The sequence below is a fragment of the Gekko japonicus genome, unplaced genomic scaffold, assembly GCF_001447785.1.
Source record: "Gekko japonicus isolate JY-2015 unplaced genomic scaffold, Gekko_japonicus_V1.1 scaffold3576, whole genome shotgun sequence".
Taxonomy (NCBI): Eukaryota; Metazoa; Chordata; class Lepidosauria; order Squamata; family Gekkonidae; genus Gekko; species Gekko japonicus.
This window is the reverse complement of record NW_015163196.1, coordinates 55,700-70,144: the sequence shown is the minus strand read 5'-3', so window position 1 is coordinate 70,144 and position 14,445 is coordinate 55,700.

The following is a 14,445-nucleotide window of genomic DNA, read 5'->3' as shown; positions in this document are numbered from 1 at the left end:
TGGGGGGGGGTGGAACCAGCCCGGTGGAGCTCTGGGCCGAACGACCCCCCTTCCCGTGCCCCGCCTGATCTCTTAAAAGTCCCCGCAGGGCCTTCTCGGTTGAGGCCGGCGGCACAGGGCCGGATTCACCATTCAGCAGACCAAGGCACGTGCTTAGGGCACCGGGCCAAAGGGGGCACCACCGCAAAGTTGGGGGGGAAAGGGTGGAAAGCTTCGTTTGTACAGTCTATTGTGTTACCCTATGAAATGAATTTTTTTGTGTTCCCTCTAAGCTGAGTTGGTGTGAGCTAGCTCACATTTTTTTTAGCCTCTGGCTCACACATTTCTGTCCTAGCTCAGGAAGGATGGGGCTCCAGAGCAAACTGATTGATGCAGCAGCCAAATTGCTAGCTCACAACTTTAATGCCCGTAGCTCACAAGGTAGAATTTTTGCTCACAGGACTCTACAGCTTAGAGGGAACATTGACTGGGGGGTCAGTGTGGAAAGGGGGGGGGAACCAAGATTGGTTAGTGCTTAGGGCACCGGTGAGCGATGTTCCCTCTAAGCTGAGGAGTCTTGTGAGCAAAAATTCTACTTTATGAGCTACTGGCGTTCAAGTGGTGAGCGAGCAGTTTGGCTCCTGCATAAATTAGCTTGCTCCAGAGCCATCCTTCCTGAGCTAAGGCAAAAAAATGTGTGAACTGGAGGCTAAAAACCTGTGAGCTAGCTCACAGTAACTCACCTTAGAGGGGACGCTGCCGGTGAGCCTTCATCCGCCCCTGCGGCGACCCCGGCACCCTCCCCTCCAGCGTTCCCTCTCAGCTGAGTGAGTGTGAGCCAGGTCTCAGGTTTTTTTAGCCTTTGGCTTCACACGTCTTTTGCTCGGGAAGGAGGAATCCAGATGGCATCTGTTGCTCGCTCGCTCACAACACTAATGCCAGGAGCTGACCCAAGTGGAATTTTTGCTCAAGAGACTCCACAGCTTAGAGGGAGCATTGGGGGTTTCCCACAGGCAGGAATGGCACTTCCCTCTCCTAACGTGGGCCTCCCCGCTCCTCAAGGCCTCCCGCCCTTGCCTGCCTGCCTTCTTCCTTTTCTCTTTCAACATTTCCGTCTGGCTGCCGATGTGAATTATGGTCAGGCGGCTGTGTCCTCCACGCCATCCCATTTGTCTCCTTCCAGCGCCCCCTTTTAAAGCCCTCTCTCTCTCTTTTTCTTTCTCCCCTCCACGGAAACAGGGGCCGCTATTTCCCCCACCACCAACCCCCTGCGCAATACAGGCAATTCACAAATACCCCCCCACGCACACACACACACAGTGACCCCTGCTCTATGCCCAGAAGATGGCAAAAAACCTCCAGGATCCCCGGCCAAACTGGCCTGGAGAAAAATGGCTTCCTGAGCCCAGTGCTCCCTCTAAGCCAGTGGTGGTGAGAACCTATGGCATGGGTGCCAGAGGTGGCACTCAGAGCCCTCTCTGTGGGCACGCGTGCCATCGCCCCAGCCAGGCCCAGACCATCATTAAAGTGTCGAATACTCTGCCAAATAATTTTAAGTTAATGAAAGCATTTGGGATTGCTTTCCTTTCTTTGTTTGGATCATCTTAAGTTAATGGATGAATTGTTTTTTCTAAAGTAAAACCTCAGTATTCAGGTTAAATTGCCGTGTTGGCACTTTGCGATAAATAAGTGGGTTTTGGGTCGCAGTTTGGGCACTCAGTCTCTAAAAGGTTTGCCATCACTGCTCTAAGCTGTGGAGTCTTGTGAGCAGAAATCCTACTTTGTGAGCTACGGGGCATTAAAGTTGTGAGCGAGCGATTTGCCTGCTGCGTAAATTTAGTTATCGCTGGAGCCGTCCTTCCTGAGCAGGGACAAAAAGGTGTGAGCAGGAAGGTGAAAGCTGAGCTGGCTCACACTAACTCAGCTTAGAGGGAACACTGCCCCCCATCCCCCCAAAAACCCACCACTATCTTGGCACTTTTCTTCAGTGAATGCTTCCTCTCCCTTCTTGTTTTCAAGAATTTTAAAGGATACTGCTAGATTTGAGACTCTCTGAAACTACAGAATCATAGTTGGAAAGGCCCTCCAGGGTCAGCTAGTCCAACCCCGTGCACAAGGCAGGAAATTCACAAATATCTTCTCCCCCCACACACACCCGGGGACCCTTGTTCCATGCTCAGAAGATGACAAAAATCCTCCAGGATCCCCAGCCAAACTGGCCTGGATAAAAATTGCTGCCTGACCCCAAAGTACACTGGGGTTGCCAGTTCTGGGTTTGGAAATATCTGGGGATTTGAGGGTGGGGAAGGATCTATTGCAAGAGAAGCAGAATAAATAAGTGGTTTATGTAGTCATGGAATCATAGAGTTGGAAGGGACCTCCAGGGTCATCTAGTCCAACCCCCTGCACAAGGCAGGAAATTCACAAATAAGCCACCCACCCACCCACACACCCAGTGGCTGCTGTTCCATGCCCAGAACATACTGGAGATCAGTCGTAATTCTGGGAGGTTTCCATCCCTCACTTGGAGGTTGGCAACTCTAAAGGGTACAGGGGTGGGGGATGTAGAGGAATGGCTCTTCGATCCTCGCTTGAAAGAGGTGTGCCCCTTTGACCTTTTGGGGAGGGGGGGTGTTGTGGCTTGGTTGCTTTAAACCAGCTGTGGAAGTGGTGTTCAAACAGTAAGGGGGGGGGAGTGTTTGTAGGATTTGGATTCCTTGGTAGATGGTGGTAAAATCCCTTTCTCTGCCCTTCCCTGAAAGTGGGGCCCAGGGCTGGAGACGGCAGGGTGGAGAAATGGATTTTGCTCACTGAGTCACTGGCTGGTGACTTCATCAGCAGGACACACAGGTTGCGCAAGTGTGTGAAACGGCAGAGGAAGGAGCCCTTCTCCGGTTACAGGGAGCCAGGGGTTAAAGGTTCCTTTTCCGGGGGGGGGGGGGGGCTTCCTCTGACGCGGCCTTACGGAACAAAGCAGTCTTCATTCCCGGGACTCCTGTGTCTGAGTTTATTAAAATACATACAGTGCAATGTTGGCAGCCCTGCGTTCATTGGCACTGATCGTCCCTGCAGCAAGAGGCAGCCAGATTCAATTCCACTGGCAAGGATCCATTCTCTCGTATTTTTAGCTAATATTGTTTCTGTTGAAAGATAAATGTTAGGTTGCCGGTCTGTATGGTAAAGCCAGCTCTCTCGGGGGTCAGTTGGGTCTCCGGGCCCAGCTGCAGTGATGTCTGTTGGTCTCACACTTGTGACAGACTGCCATCTGACCCCACAGTCCTCTTTCCATCTTGCATTTGGCAGTCTGGCAGTGAAATAACACACACGTGTGATAGTATTTTTAGGGATTTGTGCTCCGTAAACAGTGAACGGATGACAGCTTTCAGGCCACCTATTCAGGTTCATGTTGTTTGTAGTATTTGTGTCCGATTTTGCTTTCCAAAGAGTCCCTCCCGTCTCATTTCTTCTGCAAAGCTTGAAGGGCGCATCTTTTGGTCAGCTTGCGTTTTCGTCTTAAGCTCAGTGAAAGTAAGTTTCACTGAAGTCAGTAAAACTTAATTTCAGATCTTTTGGATGGTGAAGTAGTCTGGGCTGCTGACCTGTGCTCCCCCTAAGCTGTGGAGTCTTGTGAGCGAAACTTCTGATTTGTGAGCTACTGGCGTTAAAGTTGTGAGCACGCAATTTGGCTGCTGCATAAATTAGTTTGCTCTGCAGTCACCCTTTCTGAGCTAAGACAAAAATGTGTGAGCTGGAAGCTAAGAAACTGAGCTAGCTCACAGTAACTTAGCTTAGAGGGAACACTGCTACTGACTGGTCAAATATTAAGTGCATTTTTAATATTGTCCTCATAAAAGTTAACATTGTGGTACTTTAATCACAGGTTTATTGTATACACTGATAAAACAAACTAGTTACTTATTGTGATATTTACTACATTGTGGATTAGTGAAATAAACTTGGCTTCTGGAATGTGAAATGCCGCTGTATTCCTGTTGGGAGATCTCGCAGTTAGACCATGTGACCAGTGGGAAAAGTTTTAGCCATGCTGCAAAGCCCCTGCTAAGGAACAAGAAACCTGTCCTTACTAACAAATGCTATCACAGTGAAATTAAAAAGTGCCGCTAATACATTGGCATTCTTAAGAACATAAGAGCAGCCAATGTTGGATCAGGCCAAAGGCCCATCCAATCCAACACTCTGTGTCACACATGGCCAAAAATACCAGGCGCCATCAGGAGGTCCAACAGTGGGGCCAGGACACTATAAGCCCCTCCCCAGTGTTGCCCCCCCCCAACACCAAGAATGCAGAGCATCACTTGCTCCAGACCGAGAGTTCCTATCTGTACCTTGTGGCTAACAGCCACGGATGGACCTCTGCTCCATATGCTTATCCAATTCCCTCTTGAAGCCATCCATGCTTGTAGCCGCCGCCACCTCCTGTGGCAGTGAATTCCATGTGTTAGTCACTCTTTGGGCTGACTCTGTAAACTACTTGACCATTGTAAGTTGACCAGTGTCGCAACCCAAAGATGTATTTTAAAAAGCTAGGTTCAGGAAGTATTATTGTGCGTATATCGTGTTGAGCATGCATGCACCCTTAATGCAATATGAAGAATAAGGAAGGATCCAGATTAGAGAAGTTGAGATAGTACACTCATTTCCCAATCATTTCAGCTGTGCCTCTCCCTTCCTCCTTCTCCCCTGTGCACCTGTTTGTCCCTTCATCAATATTTTACAAAGTGCTGATGTGGGAATCCTAGGGAGAAAATCTCCCATGCGCTGCACATCTCTACTGTTACATCTCTTTTCTGATTTGGAAGTGTTAAAATTACAGGAGTGCTAAAACTTCTTCAACACTGTGGGCCCCATGTTTCTTTCCATAGAGAAAGGGCAGGTGTCATTCGCAGCTTGTACATTGACCATGGCCATTGCTGTGGACCGGGGGTTCTTCGCCTTTTTCAGCCTGTGGGTGCATTTTGAATTCCGACACGGCATGATCGACACAGCAGCAAAATGGCTGATGCAGGAGGCGGAGTCAGCCACCAAACGATTGCTACAGCATTAACTTCAGAAACACAGTGTACTGTAGACTTTTGTGTTGTGGTGGCAGCTGCTGCCAAAGCAACATTAAAAAAAAGATCCGTACAGCTAATGAAATTTCCAATAGTCAGGAGCCTTCCTGGGCAAAAGCCCTACCTGGCCCCACCAGCGTCCTAAAAACACTTGGCGGGTGCCCACGGGCAACATGTTGGAAATGCCTGCTGTGGATCTGACATAAATGAGACCTTGCTGGGCCAGGCCATGTGTGTCATAAAATGTAATGCCAGGTATCGGAGATATAAACTTTATAAAGGACACAAACACAAAGGTGTTTTTTTTACTTCAAGTCATGCTTAAAACATTAGCACTCTTGCAATATTTTCTTTATTTAACAGTGTCTGATAACTGACACCTCTTGCTCTGAATTATTGCCTCAAAATGCCTGTGCTGTCGCAATCTCTAGTATGCTGTTCAGGTGTGTATCTGTAAGCTGCAAACCTACAATGATGCAGGAGCAACAGAACTGGGAGAAGAAGCAGAAGACGTTGTGGGCCTGATAGAAGCCCTCTGGGGGCCTAATCTGGCCCCCAGGCCGCATGTTTGACACCCCTGTTACGGACCATGTTCAATATATATTTGTTCAATATATAATTATGTTGATTCACAGTCTTCAACAGCATTCAAATGTGAGCAGTAAATGAGCAAATGAATCCATTTCTGTGTGACATTAATTCTTCAAGGAAGAATGTGCTTGCTATAATACACTGTGCCTAGTTGTGCAGTCTCTTCAAGGAAGTATCGGGTTACACTGGAGCACAAAGTTGTATTTGTCATTGTCTTGAAGTTTTTGTGGCCTATAAAATTAACCACTCTCAGTGTTTGTCTTTGACCTTGTCTGTCCTCCCACGACAAGTCTCCTTTGTTGATTAAACATACCTAAAATTTTTGCCTGAAAAAAATTCTCAGCTCCATACAGTGCTGGTTGTATGAAACAATACTAATTCTCAAAGATTTTCAAATGAATCTGCTTCTGACCCAAGATCATGTAACAAGGCTTTTGTTGCTATTTTTGTTCATAAGTGCCTAAATTGCAGCTTTAAATAGAATTTTGACATTTAGGCTTTGCCTGAAGAAGCCAGTGGAATGCAAGTGGTCCATGAACACTGTCATTCCCTATCAGTGAACATAGGTTTTCCAGGAAAACTTTTCCAATTCAGATTTACATTTTTAAATGAATGTTAGCAACAGAAGGCAAATATGCCATGGCCAAGCCTAGACCACGTGCAAACCCTGGGGCTTGTCCATGTGTCATAACTTCCATTTAACCTGTTTAGCACAGTTGATCAGCATTGCAACAGCCTTGACTATAGATAAAATGTAGAATGCTTTAAAGTTTTGATCTTCACTGCATTGGGGACCTTACTTGGATGGAAAGGCGGCGATTAAGTAGTGAAGATCCCGGATCACTGCAGACTGTGACAGCAGCCATGAAATTAAAAGACGCCTGCTCCTTGGGAGGAAAGCGATGGCGAACCTAAACAGCATGATAAAAAGTAGAGACATCACCCTGCCAACAAAAGTCCACATGGTCAAAGCAATGGTATTCCCAGTAGTCATGTATGGCTGCGAGAGTTGGACTATAAGGAAGGCCAAGCGCCGAAGAACAGATTCTTTTGAACTATGGTGCTGGAGAAGACCCTTGAGAGTCCCTTGGACTGCAAGAGGATCAAATCAGTCAATCCTAAAAGAAATCAACCCTGACTGTTCCCTGGAAGGCCAGAGACTGAAGCTGAAGCTCAAATACTTTGGCCACCAAGTGAGAAGACCCTGATGCCGGGAAAGACTGAAGGTCAAAGGAGACCGGGACGGTAAAGGATGAGATGGTTAGACAGTGTCATAGATGCAACGAACATGAAATTGAGCAAACTCCGGAGCACAATGGAAGACCGGAAGACCTGGCGGTCCATGGGGCCGCGAAGAGTCGGACTCGACTGTGCGACTGAACAACAACAACAAGTAGCGAAGTGGAACCTCCATATTTCAAAGACAGTATCTCAGATGCTGAGGCCCAGCAAAGGACAGCTATCCTGCCCCTGTTACAAACATTAAGACAATGTTTAAAATAAGGTATATATAAAGTATTTTAACAGTTCAAAAAGACATGTAGACATACATATAGAACACAATCATAGTTCACAGCTACTGAGGGCTTTGTCATCTGTGAACGTCTATAATTTCCTAACACCAAGTGAACTAGAGGCCATTGACTGGAACAAGGTAAAGGTAAAGGTTCCCTTGCTCGAAAGCCAGTCGAATCCAACTCTAGGGTTGCGGTGCTCATCTCCGTTTCCAAGCCAGCGCTGTCCAAAGACGTTTCCGTGGTCATGTGGCTGGCATGACTAAACGCCAAGGCGCACGGAACGCTGTTACCTTCCCACCGAGGTGGTACCTATTTATCTACTTGCAATTTCTTGCTTTCGAACTGCTGGGTTGGCAGGAACTGGAACTAGAGATGGGAGCTCACTCCATCATGCGGCACCCGGGTCTCGAACTGCTGAACTACTGACCTTCCACAGCCTGCAAGTTCAGCGTCTTAACCACTTGAGCCACCGCAGCTTGGTGCAGTTCATACATGAATTACCTTGTGTGTGAAAGAATGCTTTTTTTCTGATCTGAAGAAGGATGTATGATCCTGTGTTGCTTATTAGTAACTTCAGGAGGACATTGCAAACACTTCTTTCTTAGTGTTTAGCAGCAGTGAATTTAGTGTATGAATCGGCCTTCCAGTGTTTAGGCCTCTGTTGTGTTTGTCCGTTTTGGCTCTTTCACAGACCTGCTTGAAAGTTTGGTCATTGTACTAGTCTTGAGGTGACAATAAGAATGAACAAGCTGCCTTTCCTTTATGAATTACCTGGTTAGGTTTGGTTGTCCGCTTTCTACAAAAATGCACTGTGCACTAATTCCAGGGAGTCACCCAGAACATGGAGGAAAATCCATGACTAACGAAGTCTGTGGCAACTTAAATACCAACCTATTTATTGTGCCATATGCATTTCTGAGTCAGTGTGTTTTGACTCACAAAAGCTTCCCTGACAAATTTATTTGTCTTGAAAGTGTCAGGAGATGGGTGCATCTCTGAGGTCCAAGGGATGAAGCTTAAAATGCAGTATTATCTGAAATGGTTTTCTTATCAAGTTACTGTGAACATTGTTTCTTTATCTCTCATAGGAGACTTTAGGTCTCCCTTTTTTAAAAAATGTTGACTACAGATGAAAGTAGAGTCAGCAAGAAGTACTTGAAGAGATTTTACTGGGCTGAAAACTTTGCAAAATCAGGTGTATCTGGTCTTGAAATCACCAACCATTCACAAGCCTTTCTATATGGTTTACAGGCAAGCTATAGCACCTTTTCCCTCTTTCAACATTCTTCCTTGCTGTAAAAAAAAATCCCCATGTTGTTTCCCAGTAATTGAATTTCTTTTGAGAAGTGCAGTATGCCAGTTTCCATTCTCATCATCTTTTCCCATAGGGATGCTTCCCACCATTTTAAAAAATCCTGTTTATAATCACACTGTTTAGAGTAAAAGTAGTTCTGTATTTTTGTAACGCTGAGTTGAGAAGTAATGCAGCTTGGTATTTAAGTAGTTTAAAGACTGTGAGGGTTTTTTGGTTTTTTTTGCTGTAGGCCTAACAGCAAATACTATAGTACTGTGACCCTTCTACTTACCTTACCTTAGGACAGGGGTGTCAAACATGCGGCCCCGGGGCCGCATCAGGCCCCCGGAGGGCTTCTGTTAGGCCCGCAGTGGAACTGGCTGTCTTCTGCGTCTTCTTCCAGTTCTGCTGCTGCTGCTGTGTCATCGTAGGTTTGCAGCTTACAGATACACACCTGAACAGCATACTCGAGATGGCAACAGCACAGACATTTTGATGCAATAATTCAGAGCGAGAGGTGTCAGCTATCAGAGACTGTTAAATAAACAAAATATTGCAAGAATGCTAATGTTTCGAGCATGTTTTTAAGTAAAAAAAAAATGTTTGTGTTTGCTCTGCTCCCTGGCAGTACATTTTGTGACATAGATGACCCGGCCCGACAAGCCCATTTATGTCAAATCCGGCCCTCCATAACAAATGAGTTTGATACCCCTGCCTTAGGGCATGATAAATCCCAGGCACTGGGTTGCCACAGCATCTAGAAAGTCCACTGTGGCATCTGGGATTTTGTAGCTACGATTTTACTGTGGTGGCTCTCGGTGAGAAGTACAAAGCTTATTTATCATTTCCCATCAGAGCATGTTTTGTTATATGGCAGGAAAAAATACATGTGTGTGAAGCCCATGTCATACTTGTCTGTATGTTAACTTTACTTTGTACATTGGTAGTGGATGAATTCATTTCTTAACTAATTGCTCTCTTTTCTGGCTCCAATATTCAATTAAGTGGAGCTTTTAAAGCAATAATGGAGTTATCAGAAATAGTGGAGAAGTTAGGCTAGGGTTAGTGGCTAATTTTTTGCTGCAGCAATGACACCCAGGGATATATCCCTGTATTTATTCATGTAGAATACTTCCACAATAGTGGTAATAAAATTACAGGAAACTGAAGAGATTAGGCTTAGAAAATATGGCAGTAGAAGAAGAAGAGGAGGAGATTGGATTTATACCCCGCCCTTCACTACCAAAGGGAGTGTCAGAGTGGCTTACAATCTCCTTTCCCTTCCCCTCCCCACAACAGACACCCTGTGAGGGAGGTGGGGCTGAGAGAGCTCTGACAGAAATGGCTCTTTTTCAAGGACAGCTCTTATCAGAACCATGGCTTGCCCAAGGTCATCCAGCCAGGTGCAAGTGGAGAAGTGGGGAATCAAACCCGCTTCTCCCAGATTAGAGTCCGTGCACTTAACTACTACGCCAATGTATGCAGCTCTGAAGACTAAAACATGAGGTGGGCTCCTAATTTTGGGGGCTGGTTCCCAGAGCCAAAGACAATTTGCTAAGACCTGCCTTACAGGATACCCATTGTTGGGGCATTTTGATGTGCCGAGAGCTGTTGTTAACCCACATGCTATGGAAAAACTGTTTAACGGCAACGAACAGGTCTCCTCATTCTAGGTTTTCTCTACAGGTAAATCCTAGCTCAGCCCACTCTACTTCTTCCATATCTGCAATCTGCCCTCCACTGCAAAATCCAAAAGTTATGTTAAAGTAGCCATACAATTATCAAGGTTTGCATAGAGGGCAGAGCGAGACGTTATGGACGTGTGGCTGCCTCTAAAAGAATGTATGCTTGGGGTATCATCATACTGTAGAGTTGTGTTCCCCTTGCAAAGGGAGGAGGCAGAAAATCCCACAATTCAGTGATCTGTCACGCATGAGAGAAGATGGCGTGTGAGGGGAGTCTGTTCGTGGATCCATGCTACAGTTACCTTGAGGCTAGACTACTATAATACATTCCACATGGGCTTGCCCTTACAGGCACTTCCGAACGCCAGTTAGTGCACGGTGCTGGAGCCCAGTAATTACCCAGCACTAAGCGGAACATAGGGCTGCGGTGGCTCAAGTGGTTAAGACACTGAACTGCAGACCGGAAGGTCAGTAATTCAGCAGTTTGAGACCCGAGTGCCGCATGACGGAGTGAGCTCCCATCTCTGGTCCCAGCTCCTGCCAACCTGGTAGTTCAAAAGCAAAAAATTGCAAGTAGATCAATAAGTACCACTTCGGTGTGAAGGTAACAGTGTTCCGTGCGCCTTGGTGTTTAGTCATGCCGGCCACATGACCATGGAAATGTCTTTGGACAGCGCTGGCTCTTCGGCTTGGAAACGGAGATGAGCACCACATCCCTAGAGTTGGATTCAACTGGCTTTCGAGCAAGGGATACCTTTACCTTATCGGAACATGCACGCCACAGCCATCCTGCAGGCACTTCACTGGTTACTCGGTTGCTGGGTTCAATGCGATGTTCTGGTTATTGTCCACAAAACCTTTAACGATCTTGGACTCATCTTACAGGGCCACATCTGCTGCAAGGCTGTGCTATAAATCCTTCTAATGGTGCCATCCTATAAATGGCTAAGATTGGCAGCTGCCTGTTCACGTACATTCTCAGCGGTGGCTTTCGTAGAACTATTGTAAAAGGGCACAGTCCAGGCGGATATCTTTGTAATGGAATGGGATTGTAACTCCACTGCAATGATCATTGCAGGTCCCACCTGTTTTTACTGCATCGCCTTACACATCGTAACCCGCTTTCTGTATTTTTTAAATTGTATGTTCTGTTTTAGTTTTGTTGTTTGCGTTCTCTCATTCTGTGATCCTAGTCCTGTTGGTTTGCTTGTTTTATTGGGAGTGCCCCGTTTTATTGGGAGCCAGTTTGGCGTAGTGGTTAAGTGCGCGGACTCTAATCTGGGAGAACCGGGTTTAGATTCCCCACTCCTCCACTTGCACCTGGCTAGATGACCTTGGGCAAGCCGTAGTTCTGTCAGAGCTGTCCTTGAAAAAGAGCAGTTTCTGTCAGAGCTCTCTCAGCCCCGCCTACCTCACAGGCACTGTTTCCTCTAAGCTGAGTTAGCGTGAGTGAGCTCACAGTTTTTTTAATCTCCGGCTCACACGTTTTTGTCTTCGCTCAGGAAGGATGGCTCCAGAGCAAACTAATTTATGCAGTGGCCAAATCGCCTGCTCATAGCTTTAATGCCAGTAGCTCACAGAGTAGAATTTTTGCTCACAAGACTCCACAGCTTAGAGGGAGTATTGCTCACAGGGTGTCTGTTGTGGGGAGGGGAAGGGAAAGGCGTTTGTAAGCCGCTCTGAGACACCTCTGGGTAGTGAAGGGCGGGATATAAATCCAATCTCTTCTTCTTCTCTTCTCTTATATCTTGTAGTCCATCTTGATTCTCAGTGAGAAATGTGGGCTGTAAAGTAAAATAAAAATGCTTTTTCAGTTTACATAAGGGCAGAGCTGAAAAACTTTACACATATGCTTTTGCATGTCTCTCCCCCCCCCTCCAAATCACTGCAGTAATTGGCTCTTAAATAGGATTCTACACCCTAAGAGACTGAGTCTTGTGCCGAGGTACCTGAATACATTTTTCTAGTCAAAATGAGTGGTTATAAGGGAGGCACTGCTGTTTTGCCTTGAATCAAGAAGTTGAATGCATGTAGCTTGGATAAAATATTAACAAGCTTGGCTGGTGGTGCTTGCTTCTGTTTTTCTGTGGTGTAAGGAAATAAGGTAGTGTAGAGACAGCTGATGTGGCTCTTCGGGTATGTGTTTTGGACACACAAGGTCCCACATTGAGTCCTAACCTCTTCAGTCAAAGGATATTGAATAGCAGGAAGGGACTGTCTTGTAGAGTTGCTGTCACAGTAGACATTGCTAGACCAAAGGTCCACCTCGGTCACCTTTGTATATTCCGGTTTTTATTTTTTTTATTTATTTCATTTATACCCCACCCTCCCAGCCATGGCCGACTTTATGCCTTAGTGTAGGACAAAATTGGTATCTAAAATGTGTAGGGGCCTGTGACAACCTCCTATTGGGGAGGACTAGGTTTCCCTTTAAATTATACTGGGTGCTTATAAAATAGGTAGTTCTGGCTGCCACCAGGAATTTTCTAAATTCCAAATCCACTCTCAGTTTCTTATGTTGGTATTGTGTTCCAAGGTCTAGGCTTTCAAGGGTCTCTGTGGTCCTGAGGAATAATTGATATGACTTCTGGAATTAACTTAAATAAAAGAGGATTTATTGAAAGGGGAACAAGATAAGAGGTTGGTTATTATGTAACTGTTTGGGAATAAGGTTCCTGTAAATGAGCTTGTCAACTGTATCACTTTAATACACATATACTGATCCTTCTCGGATCCCACACAGATTCTTTCACCTCTCTCACTGACTGAATTTCCACTGAACAACTTCAACTGCTTTTTTCCAACTTTCATACTTAACTTTCATAACTGACTAACACAGAGATCCACTTCAAAAACTCCTCCCACACTCTCTCATTCTCCAATCACAGCACACTTGTCTCTCTCAATCACGCTACTCTGCATTCACTGCACCGCAACCAAACATTTAAAGAGGCACACACACTCTCAAAACAAGGAATCGTTACAGGGCCCAAGGCAGGATTTCTCAATTGCAGTCTTAAGTTATTACAGACCCAGCTCTTTCAGCCTTTCCTCATAAGACTTGGATTCCAACCCTCTCACCATCCTGGTTGCCCTCTTCTGGACATGCTCGAGCTTGTCAACATCCTTCCTAAAATGTGGTGCCCAAAACTGAACACAGGACTCCAGGTGAGGCCTGACCATAGCAGAAGAGAGCGGAACGCCTCCTGTGATCTGGACACAATAGTTCTGTTAATGCATTCTGAGATTGCATTAAGGGTTCCGGTGCTCATCTGCGTTTCCAAGCCAAACAACCAGCGCTGTCCAAAGACATTTCCGTAGTCATGTGGCCGGCATGACTAGACACCGAGGCGTACTGAACGCTGTTACCTTCCCACTGAAGCGGTACCTATTTACCTACTTGCAATTTCTTGCTTTCGAACCACTAGGTTGGCAGGAGCTGGGACCAGAGACGGGAGCTCACTCCATCACGCAGCACTTGGGTCTCGAACTGCAGAACTACCGACCTTCCGGTCTGCAGTTCAGCATCGTAATCACTTGAGCCACCACAGCCCCGTTGTTAGAATACTGAGGCACTTTTACTTAAAACCAGGAAATCTTCAGTCTTCAAGGATTCCAGAAAACTTGGATCATACTGTTTGACTATGTCACAACCAGTAAATTTAAAGAGTAGCACAGATGCTGTACAATCACCAGGGACTGCTCCTGTGGCAACAGCACACACATAACTGAAAACATCTCTTTCATCTAGCCCAGCCGGTGAGGGTTCGAAAGGAGGAGAAGCTTACACAGGGGTAGCAAGGTCTGAGACAGGTGAGTCGGATGCTCTCTAACATCCAACTTTCACTAGTTCACATCCCCCCCCCCCCTTTTCAAAGCTGGTGTTGGAGAAATTGCTGAGCTGGTATTTGTATGCGGACTTGGACTCAGTAATTGAATAATTAGCTCACTACAGTGCTTGTCCCTTCTTATAAGCTTATTTACCAACACTATCCAGTCCCAAGTGGATCTTCTTTTGAATAGGTCTTGTTTTCACCTGTGCTCTGCCTTGGGAAACTGAGCTCTCTGGCCTCTTTTCGGAATAACCCCCACCAAGCTTCTGCCACAAGAACCATTAGTTTCTAGAGTGCCACAGGATGCCTTGTAATGTTGAATCAATAGACAGGTAGATTAACCACAGAAGCTCACAGTTTTGAAGTTAGAGGAGGACTGGGCTGAAAGGATTGCAGGGACGGCAGGAGAAATTGAGGCAGGGCAGTATTGGGAAGAAGGAGAAATAGAGTTCAGGAATTCATGTGCGGAACTGG